Raw genomic sequence first — 16,136 nt, 5'->3', positions numbered from 1 at the left:
TGTTTTCCTTGGTGACTCCAATAACAGAATGCAGTGGGTGAAAAAGTTTGGACTTCTATTCCTGGTGGCTGGCAGGGATAAACTTAGCTATTCTCCGCATAGTAGAAGTCCTCCCCAGCATTGTTATGGGTGTATGGTGTTTTACTTATAATGGCAAAAGTAATCTCTCCCTATTTTGTCTATTTGATGAATTTTTCCACCAACTATAGCAGTCCTCAAAGGGTGGTCCATGTTCATTAAGGGTTCCCAAAATCCTTTCATGGGGTTTACAATGTCAAAACTACTTTCATAATAACACTAAGATGCTGTTTGCCTTTTTGCTTGTGTTGATATTTTACTGATGGTGCAAAATCAAAGGTGGTAAAACTGCTGGAACCTTAGTACAAATCAAGGCAATGGCACCAAATCGTAAGAGCAGTCCTTGTATTCTTCACCACTATGCACTTACAGTAAACAGACTGCAGTCCTGTTAAGAGATGTAGAAGTTTTTAACATTTCAAAATTATGGACATATATGCAAACATAGATTGAGACAACATAATGCATACATCAGAAAATCAATTTTTATTCTCAAATACTTTGATTATACCTAATTATATCAAACTGCTTGAAATTATGCAAGCTAAAAGAGACTAACCATAACCAGTTTCACCAAAAAAACACAGGAAGTACAGTGTTACATCCAAAATACAATTTGCTGAATTTCATTTAAGATGAGCAAATAAGAACTGCAAAAACTTAAAAAGAAATTCTCTAAACTTATTGGTATGCTCTAAGTCTTACCATGCAGAAAGTTAAGTAAGTTATCATAATGAGAAGTCTCCTAAGATTTCTTATATGTTCAGCTTCACAGAAAGCCAAAGATTTGGGGTACTATAAAAACATTGTGATAACTGATTCTTTTGCTTGATGACAGATTCCTGGGTTTGCCCCTAATCATTGTGTGACAAGAAAACCTTTTCCATACCAAGTAGTTGATGATTAATTTTACCAGCATATAAAATGTTAAGTGTATTTCCATTAAGTTCTATGCAGTCATATCTCAATTACAATAGAAATGTGTAAATCTAAAATGTCTCTTTTGACATTTACAATGTAATTTATGCAACTTTGGTCTAAAATATCAGGCTACATAAAAGGCTTCTTTTATCACATCTTATGAGGTGAGTTCTACTGTCATTTCTTTCTTCTGTTCTCCCTTTTATCAGTTCTGTTTTGAAACTACTTTGGACACCTAATTCTACCAAGGCTCTGGAGTTGTACACTAGAAATTTAGCACACACCTACAGCTAGAAAGTGCTCAGACTGGGTCTTTGGTCTTTCTTACCTGATTTTAGTTCAGTGGACGTTAGCCACAAGAGAGAAAAGCCCTTTAGCAGGAATTGTCCATCTTCTTCAAACATTGTACTTCCTTCGTGTGTGTAGATTGTCACTATGACCACCTGAGTTAGGATATGCACTCAGAATTTGAGTTTCAGAGCACTATATATATATCAATAACAGAAAAGGATCTTTTCCAGATTTTCCTTGTTTTCTTACTCATCTCCACTCTAAAACTGTTGAAATTTTTATACAAGTCAGTATTCATTTCTGGTTCAAAAGTGTAATGGCATCTATTCTTAAAAAGAAAATTAAAATGTGGCTCTAGAAGTTCTTATTTGTATTGCTAGTAAACTGGCAAAGATTGCACCCATATATCTCTAATGAAAGTATTTCTACCAAGCTTGCAGTTTGAGCTTCAAAGTCTTCCTCTAGAAAAAAAAAAAAAAAAAAGAACTGGACATTATGCTTTCCTTTAAAAACAGGATCACATGAAATGTAATGTAATTTATATTTGAATTCATTAATTTAATAATGTAGACCTACATGCAGAAAAAAAGGCAGAGAAAAGAACGTATAAAGTGCTGATATTGAATTTTTTTTTTCAGTGTCATTGAGATATAATTGACATACTAAAGGGCTGATGTTAACTCTTTCCTACAAAGCACAAAATTTTTAAAATAAGCTATTGTGAACGTGGAAGAAACAATGTTGCTGAAATTATGTCTAGTTACCTGTAACTTCACCAAGATAATCTCCCATCCACTTACAACATACAGAGGTACACCTCACAAATTTCCTGAGATGTTTTTCTCAAATAGACTATTTTTAGAGTAGTTTTAGGTTTACAGAAAAAGAGCATAAAGTACAGTGTTACCATATACTCCCTCTCACCCCACCCTCAGTTTCTTTAATTATTTACATCCTGTACTGATATGGTACATTTGCTACAATTAATGAATAGTTTACATTAGGGTTCACTCTTGGCCTTATACATTCTATGGGTTTGGACAAATTGTATAATGACAAGTATCCATCATTACAGTAGCATATAGAATACTTTCACTGTCCAAAAAAATTCTCTATGCTCCACCTATTCATCCCTTCCTCCCCCTGAACGCTGGCAACCACTGATTTTTTACTGTCTCCATAGTTTTGTCTTTTACAGAATATCACGTAGTTAGCATATACAATATGTAGCCTTTTCAGGCTCCTTTCACTTAGCAATGTGCATTAGGATTCCTCCATGTCTTTTCATGGCTTCAAGTTCATCTCTTTCTATCATTTAACAGTATTTCATTGTATGGATATACCACAGTTTGTTTATCTATTTGCCTACTGAAGAACATAGCCTATGGCAGACCATAACATACAGAGGTTTACTTCGCAAATTTGTTTTCATTGCAATTAAAATTTTTTTTTTAATACACAGTACCTTGACTTCCAGGCAAATTAATTTTACCTGAAAAATTCAATCACCTTTCCCTAAACTTCAAAAAACTTCTAAAGTCATTGAGAAATGACATATACAAATGACAAAATTCTAGCTTGACTGGTAATGTAAAGACCTATAGCGAATATTAAAACCTCTGATGTATATGCAGTAGAATACTTTGTAACAAAATGTGTGTGTGTATGGTTACGCTTTTTGGTCCAAGGAAAATAAAAATTTTCTTTATTTCAAAACAGTCACTTATTTATATTGGAGGAGGGCTGTTCTTGAAAGAGGAATTACTGACTCAAATGGTATTCACATTTATAAGGATCATGAGGCACATTACTAAATTCATTCCTAGCATTGGTATATAAGCAAGCTCATTTCACTAAACTCTTGTCAGAGCTGCATATAGGATTTAAAAACATAAGTACCTGGAATTTGAGGAAATAAAACTATGCGGTTATTTGATTTTATAAAGAATCACAGTTTGAGGGTGGAGGACACAAAATGCCTGGGTATTTACCTAGCTTCACTCCTTTTTAGTTGAGGAAATTGAAATTAAACAATCACCCAAGGTTACATGCTATTACTTTATTGAAGAACAGTTAAGGAAATTGTTAAATGTGTCCTAACACTTTATATAGATTTAACAGTTTTTCTCTAATGGCACATAAGTGACAATGCTTATTTGCCAATCACCTTAAAATAAGCACGGCTTTTAAAACCTTGCCTACACTTTTCTCCATCTACTCTCTTTCCCAGAGCCCAAGTAAACTCATTCAATCTCATTGCTTAAAATGACATGCACATGCTATGTCTCCAAATTTTCGATCTCTAGCCCCACTCTCACTCATGAACTCCAGACCTGTTTATACAATTGCCTACTTGACATTTAAATGACATATTTAACAGGTATTGCAGTATGAATAGTTCCACAAACCCACTCCCCAGCAAAACTGGTAAAAATATTTTAAAAACAATCATTTATAATCTCTGGAAATTATCCTAAGGGAATGCAGCAAATAAACAAACATTTATTCAAGAAAATCTACTACAGTTTGGTAAAATCAATGAGATCTGTGGTATTTGAACCAAGACCTGCTCTCTCCTTCTCACTCCACCCCAACTGGTGTAACCCAAAATACAGGGCTCCTTCTACCCCAGCTCCCAGTTAGAGAGCTATCTTCCAGGGAAGTCAGCATTTCTCATTCTGTCTCAGCTCCCTATTACTCCCTGTTGCATCTGGGAAAATGTAGCCAAGAGGAGGGATTCTCTTCTTCTGCCCAGATTATGGAGTGAAAGCTATACCCTGAATGTGGCACCAGTGAGAATACTGGGGCCCTGATTGGCCTTGCCATGTTTCCTAATGCAGAGATGCTGGGAGAAGCAAGCAAAGAGGACCTGAGGTAACTGCTGTCTCCCTCCATTGGGCACTCAGTTCCTATAGAATGGTGTCACTCAGAAAGAAATATGTCATTGTCCCCACTCCCAAGTCCAGAGCCCTGGATTAGAGATTTGCCAAGAGGGTGTAATAGGCTGTACAACAGATACTTCCTAATCTATTCCCAAAGGAACTGATTTCACTTGCAACAAAGTATAGGACGTTCAAGACTAAAGATGCTCTCAAAACAAGTGGAAGTTGTGGGGAAAGACAACTAGGGGGACACTGGTAGAATCATTAAACATATAGACTAAACTGCAGGACAGCTAGTTTCCTGGAGAGAACCAAGGAAAGAGACCACTCGTAGAAACTCACCTGGGGTCTGCCCAAATCTCAAATATCAACCTCAGGAACTATCATTTTAAATGAGCCTATTAAATTTGATTGGTTTGTCTGTGGATCAATTTATGCCCTAGGGTAATATTGAAAGCATTACAACAATTAATGGAGTTTAACATCTGGGAATGGCCAGGAAAAGTGACAGGCAAAGAGAGAGAACCTTGCCCAAACTGCTGGCATCACAGAATGACTGTAGGACTATCCAAGACTACACCCTCTAAGAAACAACATCAGAGGCTTTACTCTACAGAGGATGGAGGTGGGGATGGGGTGGGGATAGACTCCACTAAAATAACTGAATCACTAAAAAACAAGCAAATAACAAGACTGGGGAAGGGGGAGGACCAGTATACAGAGTTGCTAAAGCACATTACCTAAAAAATCCAGTTTCCAACAAAAGATTACAATACATTGAAAGAAACAAGAAAATAGGACCCCATACATCATAAAAAAAAAAAGCATGCAATTAAAACTGCCCATGAGAGTAACCAGATTTCAAAGTAGCCATTGTAGATATGTTCAAAGAAGTTAAAGAAGTAAAGTAAAGGTTGACTAAGGTTTTAGTCTGGAGTGATGAAAATGTTTGGTACTAGATAGAGGCAGTAATTGTACAATATTGTAAATGTACTAACAAAAAAATTAAAAAAAAAAAACAATCACGATTGCCTAGAAAAGACAAATATATAGAGAATTAAAGTAATCCATAAAGAACAAAAGTTTGTTTAGTTGTCTGGGAGTGGAGGTAGGAATAGTGAGTGACTGCAAATGGATAGGAAGAAATTTTATTGGGGTGACGAAAATGTCCTAAAACTAAATTATGTTGATAGTTGCAATTATGTAAATTTGCTAAAAATCACTGAAGTACACACATGAAATGAATGATTTTATGATATTTAAGTTATACTTCAATAAAGTTGTTTTGGTCCTGGTCAAGATGGCAGAGTAGGTGAACACTGCTTGCCTCCTCCAATGACTACATTAAAATTATAATTAAGTTATACAACAGTCAATGTGGAGAACCATGTGAAATCTAACTGAACAGAAATCATATAACTAAGGATATAAAAAGAAGCAAAACTGAGACTGGTAGGAGGAGTAGAAACACACAACAGTCTACTCCCACATCCACATGTGGCAATTAAGAATCGGGAGGGATGTCTCAGGTGCAGAGATCCCCACTAAAGGACAAGAGGTCCCAGCCCCCACACTGGGCTACCCAGCTCAGAGTACTAGTGGTGGGAAGAGGAGTCTCCATAACACCTGGCTGTGAAAATTGGTGGGAATTCCAACTGTCTGGGTGAGAAAGAAGGCTGCTAGAAACCCAAGTGTCCTCTTAAATGGCCTGTGCACAGACTCACTCACTCACAGATGTTCACTCTGGGCTCTGGCAGAGGGGAGGCATCTTAAGAGCCAACAGAGACCTGTAGGGGCAGACTGAGTTGTGTAACCTCAGGGTGAGGGCTTGAGGGTCAGCTGCCATGATTCCTGTGTTGAACCCTCCTCCCATGTGGCCAGTGGATGGATGTCATCTTTCCTGTGTTGAGTCCTCCCCCTACATGGCCATATCTGAATTTGCATTGGCCTGGTGAAATCTATTCACTACACCCTGATGAATCTCTGGGACCCTGCCACACACTCAACTGGGGCACTTCCAGAAATTCCTGCTCATGAGGCAAGCAGCCAACATTAACCCATGCTGCAGTCTTTCTTGGACAGCTCTCAGGGGTCCACAAGGCTGCAGGCAGGCAGCAGCTGGCCTCAGTGTACCCTGAAACTTTTGCTGAGTGGCCCCAAGTTCAGTACTGATATCAAGTCTCAACCAGTATTAACCTGGTAAATACTACTCTCCCTACCTTGGTGACTCCCTGAGACCCACCTAACCCAACACATGTACTTCTTGAGGCGCTTTCAGGAGCTGAGCCTTATAGGCAGTTGCCAAGCCTAGAGGTGCCCTAGGCATTTTGCTGAGCTTCCCCAGGTCCGGTACTGGTCACAGTTCACCTCAGTTCACAGTGTGGCCCCTCCCATGCACCTCTAGGTCCAGCATAGGCAGTGACCAACCATGGATCACTCTGAAGCTTAAACTAGAAAGCCCTATGCTGGTCACAGGCAGCAGCTGACCTTGGCCTACATGGGAGTTCCTTCCAAGAAACCTCATCATCAACACATCCAGTAACTGGCTTCACACTACAACAGAGAACCACCTGATTAGCCACCAAGCAGCACAACCAAAGGGTGGTCTTGGCAAACACCAAAGCTAGCTGGGGTAAATCATGCTTCATGGGATCAGTCCCCACACCGCAGCTTATAAGCTATGGGTGTGGCCAACCCTCATGGCCAGATAGCCTGAGGTTCAACCCCACCCATTGATGTGCCAACAGTAATTAAGGCTCAACTAAATAGGAGGATACACACAACCCACAAAAGAGATACCCCTGAAGCACCCGGCTCAGGTGATCAGGAAGACTGCACCACTGGGCCACACAGGGCTCCTACTATAAAAGGCCACCCCACAAAGACTGGGAGATGTACCAGATCTACTTAACACATACAAACAAACACAGGGAGGCAGCCAGAATAAGGAGACGAAAAAACATGTCCAAAATGAAAGAACAGGGGAAAACTCCAGAAAATTAACTAAACAAAATGGAGAAAAGCAATATATCAGATACAGAATTCAAAACATTGGTTATAAGGATAGTTAAGGAATTTAGTGAGAACTTCAACAAAGAGATAGTAAGCATTAAAAATGACACAGAAACCATAAAAAAGATCCAGTCAGAAATAAATAGAATAACTGCAATGAGAAATACACTAGAAGAAATCAACAGTGGATTTGATGAAGCAGAGAATTAAATCAGCAAGTTGGAAGACAAGGTAGAGACAACACCCAATTAGAACAGTAAAATAAAAAAAAATTAAAAAATATGAGAATAGTTTAAGAGAGCCCTGGAACATCAAACAAAATTCACATCACAGGGGTACCAGAAGAAGAGAGAGAGCAAAGAATTGAAACCTATTTGATGAAATAATGACAGAAATCTTCTCTAACCTGGTGGAGGAAATTGACATACAAGCCCAGGAAGTGTAGAGAGCCCTAAACAAGATGAACCCAAACAGGCCAACACCAAGACATATCATAATTAAAATGGCAAAGGTTAAATACAGAATTCTTAAAAGCAGATAGTGAAAAGCAATTAGTTACTGAGAAGGGTGCTCCCATAAGACTGTCAGCTGATTTCTCAACAGAAACTTTGGCGTCCAGAAGAAATTGGCACGAAATAGTCAAAATAATAAAAAGCAAGGACATACAACCAAAGCTACTTTACTCAGCAAAGATCTTATTTAAAATTGAAGAACAGGTAAAGAGCTTCCTAGATAAGAAAAACCAGTATTAAAATAAATGTTAAAGGGATTATCTAAGAAGAAAAAAAGTGAAAAATAAAAGAACATAGATATGAATAATTAAAAAGGTAATAATTACATACCTATCAATAATCACATTAAATACATATGTATTAAATGTCTCAATCAAAATACATAGGGTAGCAGAATGGATGAGAAAACAAGACTTATACATATGCTGTCAACATGAGAACTACTTCATATGGAAAGATAAACACAAACTGAAAGTAAAAGGATGGAAAAAGATATTTCATGCAAATGGAATAACGAAAAAAATATGGAGTTGTAATACTTGTATCAGACAAAATAGACTTTAAAACAAAAGCTATAAGGAGACCAAAAAAAGACATTTCATAATGATAAAGGTATAAATCCAACGAGAGGATATAACCTTTGTAAACATTGATACACCCAACATAGGAGCACCGAAATACATAAAGCAAGTACTAACTGACAAAAAGGAGAGATTAACAATAATACAGTCACAGTATGGGACTTTAACACCCATTTACATTAATGAATATATCTTCCAAACAGAAAATCAGTAAGGAAAGAGCATCCTTAAATAACATATTAGATCAGATGGATTTAATTGATATTTTTAGAGCATTTCATGCCAAAGCAGCAAACTTTACCCTCTTTTCAAATGCACATGGAATATTTTCCAAGATAGATCACGTTAGGCCACTATATAAGCTTCAAAAAATTTAAGAAGACAGAAATCATATCAAGTGTCTTCTCCATAATAGTGAAATTAGAAATCAATTAAAAGAAAAAAAAAACTGAAAAACACACAAACACGTGGAAGCTAAATAACATGCTACTAAACAATACATGGTTAACGAGGAGATTAAGGAAGAAATCAAATGATACCCTCGGACAAATAAAAATGAAAAGACAATGACCCCAAATCTATGGAAAAGCAATCCTAAGAGGGAAATTCCTAGCAATGCAAGCCTACCTCAAAAAAAAAAAAAAAAAAAAAAAAAAAAAAAAAAGATAAATCTCAAATAAACAATCTAACCTTATACTGAAAGGCACTAGAAAAATAAAATAACAGCAAACAAAGCTCAAAGTGAGTAGATGGAAATAATAATAATCAGAGTAGAAATAAAGTCTGAAAAATACAAAAGATCAATGAAGGCAAGAGCTGGTTCTTTAAAAAGATAAACAAAATTGATGAACCTTTAATCGGACTCATCAAGAATATAAGAGAGAGGACCTAAATAAATAAAATCAGAAGTGAAAGAGAAATGACAGCTGACATGGCAGTAATACAAAGGATTATAAGAAAATACTATGAGCAATTATATGTCAACAAACAGGCCAATCTGTAAGAAATGGATAAATTCCTAGAAACATACAATCTTTCATGACTAACTCTGTTTCAAGAAGAAACAGAAAATTTGAATAGATCAATAACTACTAATGAAATTGAATCCATAGTCAAAAAACTGCCAACAAACCAAAGTCCTGGCATTACAGGTGAATTTTACCAAACATTCAAAGAACTAATACCTATTTGTCTTAACTATTCTAAAAAGTTCAAGAGGAGGGAAGGCTCCCAAGCTCATTTTACGAGGCCAACATTACCCTAATTCTAAAACCAGACAAAGACATTATATATAAAAAAAAAAAATTATTGGTTAATATCCCTGATGAACATGGATGCAAAAATCCTCAACAACAAAAAATATATTAGTAAACTGACTCCAGCAATACATTAAAAAGATTATATGCCATGATCAAGTAGGATTTATTCCTGGGATGCAAAGTTGGTTCAATAGGTGCAAATCAATAAACATGCAGAAAAAGTGTTTGACAAAATCCAGCATCCATTTATGATGAAAAATAACCCTCTCAGCTAAGTAGGAATAGAGGGAGCATACTTCAATATAACAAAGGCTATTTAATAAAAATCCACAGCTAATATCGTACTCAATGGTGAAAAACTATAAAGCATTTTCCTTAAGATCAGGAACAAGACAAAGATATCCACTTTCACCACTTTAATTCACCATAATATAAGAAGATCTGGACACATCAATCAGACAAATAAAAGACATCCAAATTGGAAAGGAAGAAGTAAACCTGTAATTATTTGCAGATGACATCATACTATATGAAGAAAACCCTATGAGTCCACCAAAAAGAACTGTTAGAACTGATAAATGGCTAAAGTAGCAGGATAGAAAATTAATATTCAGAAATTGGTTGCATTTTTGTATACCAATAATAAACTATTAGAAAGAGGAATTAAGAAAACAATCCCATTTATAATTGCATCAAAAAAATAAAATACCTAGAAATGAAATTAATGATTAGATTCTTTAAATTAAAAAAAATTAACAAAGGATGTAAAAGACCTTTACTTGGAAAATTATAAGTCACTGAAGAAATAAATTGAAGAAAACATAAATAAATGGAAGCATATCCTGTGCTCGAAGGTAGGAAGCATTTACATCATTAAAATGTCCATATTACCCAAAGCAATTTATAGATCAGTGGTTCCCAACATTTTTGGCACCAGTTACCAGTGCTGCTATGAAAATCTAATGCCTGATGATCTGAGGTGGAGCTTAGGCAGTGATGCTAGCCCTGGGGAGTGGTTGCAAATACAGATGAAGCTTCGCTCATTTGCCTGTCACTCATCTCCTGCTGTGCGGCCCAGTTCCTAACAGGCCACGGACTGGTACTGGTCCATGGCCCAGGGGTTGAGGACCCCTGCTACAGATTCAATGCAATCCACATCAAAATACCAGTGGCACTTTTCAGAGAACTAGAACTATAATTTATATAAAACAACAAAAGACCCCAAATAACTACAGCAATCTTGAGAAAACACAAAGTTGAAGGTATCATGCTGCCTGAAATCAAATTATACTACAAGCTATAGTTATTAAATAGCATGGTACTGGCATAAAAACAGATACATAGATCAACAGAACAAAATAGAAAGCCCAGAAATACACCCATGCTTATATGATCAATTAATCTACAACAGAGGCAAGTATATGCAGCAGGGTAAAGATAGCCCATTCTATAAATGTTGTTGGGAAAACTGGATACATGCAAAAAAAAAAAATCAAACTAGAACACCTTATTACACTATATACAAAAATAAACTCAGACTAAAATTTAAATATAAAATCTGAAACCATAAAACTCCTAGAGAAAAAATAGGCAGTATACTCTCTGTCACTGCTTGCTCTTCATAATATTTTTTCTGATAAATCTCCTTGGGCAAAGAAAATAAAATAAAAAATAAATGACTGGAACTATGTCAAATTAAAAAGTTTCTGCACAACAAAGGAAACAATCACAAAATAATAATCCAAAAATTTACATGGAACCATAAAAGATCCCAAATAATCACAACAATCTTGATAAAAAAAGAACAAAGTTGGAAGTATCACACTATCTGATATTAAAATATACTACAAGACTATAGTTATCGAAACAATGTGGTACTGGCATAAAAACAGACACATATATATATCAATGGAACAGAATAGAGAGCCCAGAAATTCATCTTAGATGGTCATTTAATCTATGACAAAGGAGGTAAGAATATACAATGGTGTAAAGACAGTTGATTCAATAAACTGGTGAGAATTGGTGATGATATACATGCAAAAAAAAAAAAAGTGAACTGAACCACCTTCTTACACCATATACAAGAATAAACTCAAAATGAATTAAAGACTTAAACGTAAGACCCAAAACCATAGAACTCCTAGAAGAAAACATAGCCAGTAAACTCTCTGGCATTGCTCTTAGTAATATTCGTTTCTGATACATATCCTTGGGCAAAGGAAACATATGAAAAAACAAACAAATGGGACTACACCAAACTAAAAAGTGTTTGCACAGTAAAGGAAACCTTTGACAAAATGAAAAGACAACCTATTAAATGGGAGAAGATACTGGCCCATGATACATCTGATAAGGGGTTAATATCCAAAATTTAAAAGAACTCATATAACACAACACCAAAAAAGCAAATAATCCAATTAAAAAATGGGCAAAGGACCTGACTAGGCAGTTCTTCGAAAAGGACAGATGGCCCATAGACATATGAAAAGATGCTCAAGGTCACTAATCATCAGAAAAATGCAAATTAAAACCACAATGAGATAACACTTCATACCTCTCAGAAAAGCTCCCATCAATAAATCAAAAAACTACAAGTTTTGGTGAGGATGTAGAGAAAAGGGAACCAATGTGTCCTGTTGGTAGGACTGCAAATTGGTACAGCCACTATAGAAAACAGTTTGGAGGTTCCTCAAAAAATTAAAAATAGAACCAATATCACCCAGCAATTCCACTTCTGGGTATTTATTTGAAGAAAATCAAAATACTAATTCGTAAAGATATATGCATCCCTATATTCATTGCAGCACTATGTATAATAGCCAAGATATGGAAGCAAACTAAGTGCTCATTAATAGATGACTAGATAAAGAAGAGGTGGTACACATATATACAATGGAGTATTATTGAACAATAAAAAATTAAAATCTTACCATATGCAACAACATAGATAGAACTAGAGGGTATTAAAAAAAAGTGAAATAAATCAGACAAAGGCAAATACCATATGATTTAACTTATACCTGGAATTTAAAGAACAAAATAAAGGAACAAATAAAACAAAAACAGGCTCATAGATACAAAGAATAAACTGGTAGTTGCCAGAGGGGAGGAGGCGTTAAAGAATGTCTAGAAAAGGTGAAGGGATTAAGAAGTACAAATTGGTAGTTACAAAATAGTCATAAGGATATGAAGTACAGCAAAAGGCATATAGTCAATATTATAATAACTCTGTATGGTGCCAGGTGGTTACTAGACTTATTGGAGGGATCATCTCATAAATTATATAAATGTCTAACCAGTGTGTTGTATACCTGAAATTAATATAAAATAATATCGAATGTCAACTATAATTAAAAACAAAATTAAGAAAACAGTTGTTTTTTAAATGTACACATAAAAAAACAATTGTACAAAATTACATATAATGTATTGAGTCTGTAACATATAGTAATTTCAATTATTTGCTAATAACAGTACAGAGGAGGTGGGTAAGAGCAAAACTGTATTGAGCTAAAGAAATTACTCCAGACAGTAACTGAATCCACAAGAACAAGAAATGAAGAAAACCAGAAAAGTCAATATAACAAAAGCTATAAATATGTAATGCTCTTTCTTTTTCCATCTTCTTTAAAAGATATAATCATTGTAATAATGTAGCATTGGGTTTGTTACATTTATAGATTAATTGTTATATACAGTATATATAACACATCAAAAAAGCAGAGAAATGGAATAAAACTGTATCGGAAAAAGGTTTTAAATCTCATTAGAATTAAGTTATTATAAATCTGAAGCTGATTCTATTAAGTTAAATGTACATGGCAAGTCCTGGAGCAACCACTAAGAAAATAACTTTATAAAAAGTGGAAAAAAATCATTAAAGAAATTAAGCTGCTACATTAGAAAATATTTACTTAATGCAAACAAAAGTAGTGAAGGTAGAGAAACAAAAAAAAATGAGACATATAAAACAAAAAGTAAAATGAGAGACATAAATCCAACTATATCAATAACATTGAATATAAGTGGAGTAAACAATATAGCACAAAGCAGATTGTTAGACTGGAAAAAAAAAAGATACAACTATATGCTGTTTACAAGAAACACAGTTTAGATTTAATGGTACAAGTCATGCAAGCAGCAACCATAAGGTGAAATGGCTGTACTAATGTCAGACAAAATGAACTTTAAAATTTAAAAAAAAAAAAAGTTACTAGAAAAAAAGTTAGACTGTTTTGTAATAAATGCCAATCCAATGGCAAAATAATAGCATTTATAAACAGGTATGTATCTGATAAGGGAGAACCAAAAAACATGTAGCAAAAATTCACAGAAATGAAGGGAGAAATGGACAACTCAACAAGTAAAGTCTTTAAGACCCCAATTCCAATTACACATCTAATAGGTTGAAATGTAATACAACTGAAACAGAACTCATCATTCCCGTCCTGCTTAAAATCTGCCCCTCCTTCAGTCTTTTTAAGTGGTAATTAATCTATACAAGTGCTCAAGCCAAAAATCTTTACGTCTCTGTCTCTCATACCCACATTCAATTAATCTGTAAATTCTACAGCCTGTCCTTTAAAATAGGTCCAGAATTCAACCACTTTTTCCAATTTACACTCTGGTCTACACCACCACCATCACTCACCAGGATTACTGAATTAAACTGACTGGATTCCATCTTACCTCCCATGGCCCCCTGCTGTCTAGCAGCAAAGTGAATCTGCTAAAACAAATTAAATGTCATTCTTCGACCCTGGACTTAGTCTGCCCAGTACATTTTAAATGAAATCCAAGTCCTTCTAGATCCCTTTCCAGCTTTATTTCCTACTTTTTTAACCACTGCACTCTTTACACTAACCTCTTTCCTGTCCTCAGCAAGTTACTAAACTGAATTTATAATGCAATCCTATTTTTTAAAAATATCATTAAGTATAAGTGTATAAAAAAGTAAGGTTAAGCACTATTTTAAAGTGTGGAAAAATTATCTATAGGTAGTAGGATTACAGAAAATTTTCATTTTTTATTGCAAAAGATTTCTAATTGATGTTATTATTTATGCTTTCATGTATTACTATGCAATAAAATTATTAAAAGCTATGTATAACACCCTTGACACCCAGTGGTGGTAGTATTTAACTATATATGAAATCTAGACATAAACTATGTGTGCCACAGAAAAATCAGAACAAAATAAACAAACTAATAAAAACAAAACCTGCCTATAGACATGGCTAGTATTAGCCAGTATGTGCTCCAGGCACTTTCATTCATCATTTCACTTAATTCTCACAATCCTATGTAATGAGAACTCTTATTTTTATGTTACTCCCATATAAAATGAGGCTCAAAAAGGTTGTTGAAATTGCAGAGCAAGTAGTGAAGCCCAGGTATATCTGACTTGAATGTTTATGGTGTAAATACTATTCTAGTTATTGCCTCATCATAGCCATTTATGATAGTGCAAAACTGAAAGAACTTAGAAATCCAGTAACGAAGGGATATCATGTACTTATAAAAATGTTTAATAAAACTAGGATAAGATAAAAATTGATGAGTATGTTACATGAAAAAGTATATCACAGTCTATACATAAGTACAAGAAAAATTAATATTTCATACGGAAATATGCTAAAATAAGTCAGTACATTGACGCTGGTTCAGTTTGGGTAATGGAACTGAGTGGTTTTCATTTTGTTTCCTTTTGCTTTGTTATTTTCCAGTTTTTCATGAAAGCATCAGAACTGCTTTATAACAAACAAAAAACTAATTTTCATGGAACAAAGGGAAGTTTTTGGTTTGTATTAAAGGAAAAACAGTCCAGTGTCTTTCCAAACGGCTACAAATTCGAAATCTAGATTTAACTAGATAAAACCTTAAGTATTATCGAAAAGGCGATCTATCTTCAATTGACATACAGGGACCCCTCATGGACTAGTTTTCGTCAAAGGATTTTACGGTACTCCTTGTTTTTGTTTGTAGCCTACGCTATCGTAAGCCTATTAAGAACTTAACGGGATTGACGATGTCAAGTAGTTTACTTTAATAATTCCTTTCCACGGAAGGAACGTAATTCAAAGGTATTTTCAAACCACTTATGGAGTGTGTACTTCGTATAAAAGTACTAATACTTAAAAGGAAGCAAAGATAATAAGAAAAAGTCGCGACGTTCAAAAATGCATGCTTGTCCCAAAACCTTGTCTCAGGGCCAGTAAACTTTTTCTGGTATTGCTTGGTGGTGGGGCGCTGAGCGTTTGGCTCTCACGGTCTCTTCAGCAAAAGAGAATCGACCTCCGCTTTAATGCGGCCTCCGCGTGGTTGCACAAAGTATATCAGGGACTCGGGGTCCGGCCAAATCCAGCTCTCTATTAGTAGGCGGGCCCGCCAGCTGGGCTGGCGGATACAGGAAACCGACTCGACAGTAATGTCGGTAATAGCACCCGGCCTGACAGGGACTGAAGCGAGCTTTCTCCCGCCCGAGTGAGCAGACGCTTCGGCTGCGCCAGCGCGGGTGCGAAAGCACTGACCAGAAGCAAGCATCTGTCCTGCAAATTCCGCACGTTCAGGGAGGGAACTACCCCGGGTGGCATAACC

General features: G+C 35.5%; 1 pseudogene; it reads right to left on the bottom strand.

Moving 5' to 3' along the window:
* LOC107503802 overlaps positions 1–16,136 on the bottom strand; it is a 34,697-nt pseudogene that overhangs the window by 15,779 nt on the left and 2,782 nt on the right.

The sequence above is a fragment of the Rousettus aegyptiacus genome, unplaced genomic scaffold (assembly GCF_014176215.1).
Source record: "Rousettus aegyptiacus isolate mRouAeg1 unplaced genomic scaffold, mRouAeg1.p scaffold_m13_p_1, whole genome shotgun sequence".
In the NCBI taxonomy this organism is placed as follows: Eukaryota; Metazoa; Chordata; class Mammalia; order Chiroptera; family Pteropodidae; genus Rousettus; species Rousettus aegyptiacus.
Note: the sequence above shows the minus strand (reverse complement) of the source record. Positions and strands in the feature narration are given on the sequence as shown.